Source organism: Habropoda laboriosa, unplaced genomic scaffold, assembly GCF_001263275.1.
Source record: "Habropoda laboriosa isolate 0110345459 unplaced genomic scaffold, ASM126327v1 scaffold801, whole genome shotgun sequence".
In the NCBI taxonomy this organism is placed as follows: domain Eukaryota; kingdom Metazoa; phylum Arthropoda; class Insecta; order Hymenoptera; family Apidae; genus Habropoda; species Habropoda laboriosa.
The window spans coordinates 660161-663619 of NW_017101026.1; positions in this window are offsets into that span (position 1 = coordinate 660161).

Sequence of the window (3459 nt, forward strand, 5' to 3'; positions counted from 1 at the left end):
AGAGAGAGAGAGAGAGAGAGAGTGAGAGAGTGGAAGAAAGGGAGAAAGAGGAAGAGAAAGAAGAGAAGCAGAAGGAGTAGAAGGCAGAGGAGGTGGAGGAGGGTGGCGGAGCACGGGGAAAAGGGGCCAGACGGCACGTACGGCTCGGCTCGGCTCGGCGTGCAAGCAACGACTGCGTGGCGGGCGAGGGGATTCCGCGGAGAACCCTGAGTTCCTCCGAGGGAACGAGATAGCTCGGCGAAGAGAAACGGAGAGGGCTGGAGGGAGGAAGAGAGAGAGGTAGATTGGAAGGGGGACGAGCAGAACGCGCGAAGGGTCGAGAAGGTGGATGAGGAGAGAGAGAAAGGTGGTGGCGATGCGATGGTAGTGGTGGTGGTGACGACGCTGGTGACGGTGGTGGAAGTAAGCAAGCAGGCAGCTAGCCAGGGGCAGGCATGCAGGCGAGCAGGCAGGCAGGCAGGCAGGCAGGCAGGCAGGCAGGCAGGCAGCTCGGCTGCGTGGCGAGAGTCGGGAGCGGAAAGGGAGGAGGGTAAAGAAGGGACCAAGGGAAAAAGAGTTCAGGCAGGTCTGGGATCGGACGAGGGTGAACGCGTGACGGTGTGTGTCGTAGGTACTCTTCAGCCCGGGGAGCGTTCTCTGCCTCTCCTGTTCTCGCTTATGCTTGCCTCGCGTCGCCACTCCTCGCCTCGTCTCGTCCAACCTTCTCGCCTTGTCTCGCCTTGCCTTGCCTTGCCTTCCTTACCTTCCTTGTAAACCTGCCAGCCGGTCGGACGGCCGGACAACCGGCCACCGCGCGTATCTGCACCTCTCTCCTTCTTCTTCTTCTTCCCGCCAAACCTCCTTCCAGCCTCCTCCACCTCCACCGACTCTTCCCTTTCTCCGTTCTTCTTGCCGGTGGACTGAAGACAGCCGCGTGCACGTAGGAAGGCGGAGGGGAAGAGGCTTCGAGGCCTAAATTTAGGCGTCCGCCGGAAGTACGCGTACAGAAGGAGGTTCCGTGCACCGGGCCCGATCGCGACGAGAGATAAGGTACGCGCGGATACATTCAACTTGGTGGGGAGAGTCTCTCTCTCTCACACACACACACACACACACACACACACAACACGCGCGCTCCCAGAGTTCCCTCAGACTTTTCTCTCCCTCCCTCCCTCTCTCTTTCTAGTCTCTCGCTCCTCTCGGCACGGCCGACTAGTCCGCCGTGAATGGTAGTGCATGTTCTTTCAACTCGGCTCAGTCGTGACATTGAATTCCCTTATGTGGGTAGGCGTTACGTAATTCTGGCAAGTTTGCGCGCCACTTTCCTCCACCGATGCTCTACCCCGCGAAAACTCCTCGCTCCGATTATTTCAACCGAGAGATTCGAAAGAGACTGTGGAACGATTTAACCGAGATTCGGAAGGAAAGGGGAGCTGCTGTGCCGGGGTGGGAGAAACCACGGACGGCGAGTTTGACTACTTGTTGAAAGTTGGGAGCCGGGTGGGTTTCGTTTCACCGAAAGAGAGAAGCGAAAGCGAAAGTGCTTCCGGTCTGGGACCCGGGACCAACGATCAAAACGGATCGATCGAATTTTTCTTAACCGGCCAATTAAAAGAACGCCTAACGCACACGTAGAGATGTTCCCGTGCCGATGGAATAATCGATCCACCGCTATCGTTCGATTAGTTTACCGAGCAACTTCTTCCCTTAACTTGCATCTTACGATCCGTTACCGACATCGACCACCTTTCGCATTATGCTAATAGTTCGGCTTGCATCTCGTCGGAGCTTCCTCGTCGGTGGTTGGGGCATTAGTCGCCTCTAACGCGGCCGCTGTTCCGCTTTTGTTCCCTTTGTTCGTTTCGCCAGGCAGATTAGAGGGCAGTGGAACGCCGTAATGAATTTAGATCTTGCTATCGTTGCTGGTATCGTCACATTGGGGTGGTTTCTGGTCGCGAAACATTTCCACGGACGATTAAACGCGAACAGTCGCTTCGCCAATTAGCTACTTTCGACTATCTATCTAGGTAATATCGAGATTTTATATTTTTCGTCGCGTACTCCTTCAACTCGAAAGATTACGCGGAGAAGAAGGTGGTATCTCGCAAGGTGGTGGTAAAGGTACGCGCGCGTCTTGGGGCGTTATCGGCGTAGCCTGTGTACATCGGACATAAAACTGGCTAGAGGAGCATTCCGCGTGGCAGCTGCCACTCAAACGCGCCACCTCATTCCATTTATGGAAAAATACGCGGAGATGCAGCCAGAAAACTTTACCCTTCCTCGCTCCCCCACTCACTCTCTCTCCTTCTCTTTCTCGTAAACGGCAGAAAGAAACGTCTTCGACATTCAATTATCCGGCTCTTCTCTCGAGTGCGCGCAGCACGCTAAGCGTCGCGCCGCGTTTTAACCCCTTTCGCTCGTAATTCTCCCTCGCGGCTCGCTGGGATCCGCACGGGAATTTTCTACCGCGATTCGAGACACTTGTTTGCGCGGTCAAACAATGTCGCTGCGGCCGAGAAATTCGGTTATTCGGGCTTCCTTTTTCTTTCCTTCGAGCAGCACGTTGCATTGATAAACGAAACGGAAAGTCCCCCCGGGTGATGGTCTTTGGAATAATTCGGACGGAAAGGAGGGGAGTGAGAGGGGGAAAATGGGAAGGAGAGGCGAGAAAGAAACGCGGTCGTTGTAGCGGCGAGATGGTAGCTGTTTGGGGGTGAGAGGGTCTGAAGAAGGACGGGAGGAAGACGATAAGGCGGAATCAGGGATTCGTAAAACGACGTAGCCGAGCACCGGAATCGGTCGTAATGCGCGGCGAACACATAACCTTAAAAACAAGCAAGGGGGCTCCGGAGGGTGTAGCGGTGCGGCGTGGGTTGGCTCGGCTAGGCGAGGTGAGGCGAGGCGGGGCGAGGCGAGGCGAGGCGAGGCGAGGCGTGGCGAGGGGGTTGAGGTTAGGGGGTGGTATAGGGAGAGAGAGTGAGTCGGGGGTGGGCTCGGAGAGAATGCGGAGGAGGAAACGGGGCAAGTCTCTGCCCGGTTTCTCGGTTGGCTTGCACGAGTTCGCGATGGGGGCCACGAGGAGCCTTGCGGGGGCAAAAAGGGACATATATATCCCGGTGGCGGAGGGGCGAGCGAATGTGCGCCGCTCGGTGTGCTCGGGCGAACAGAGAGAAGGTGGATGTGCCGCATCGTAAACGAAACGATGCCGTTGACGACATTTGGAACAGATAATGGCGCGAATGTGCCGCGGGGGTGAACGAACCGAGGGTTGGACTGGGTTCGGTTGCCTCGGCTCGCCTGTTCGGTTCGCTTGGGTTGGGTTGGGTTCGCTTGCTATCACATCAGCTATCGATCTTATAACGCTCTCTCTATGACTCTCTGGCCCCTGTTGTCTCTTCGTTCCTACTCTTTTTCCCTTTCCTATCTCGATCCTCCTTTCCGCGCCTCGTCCTTTCCTCTCTCCCTCTCTTCCCCCCCCCG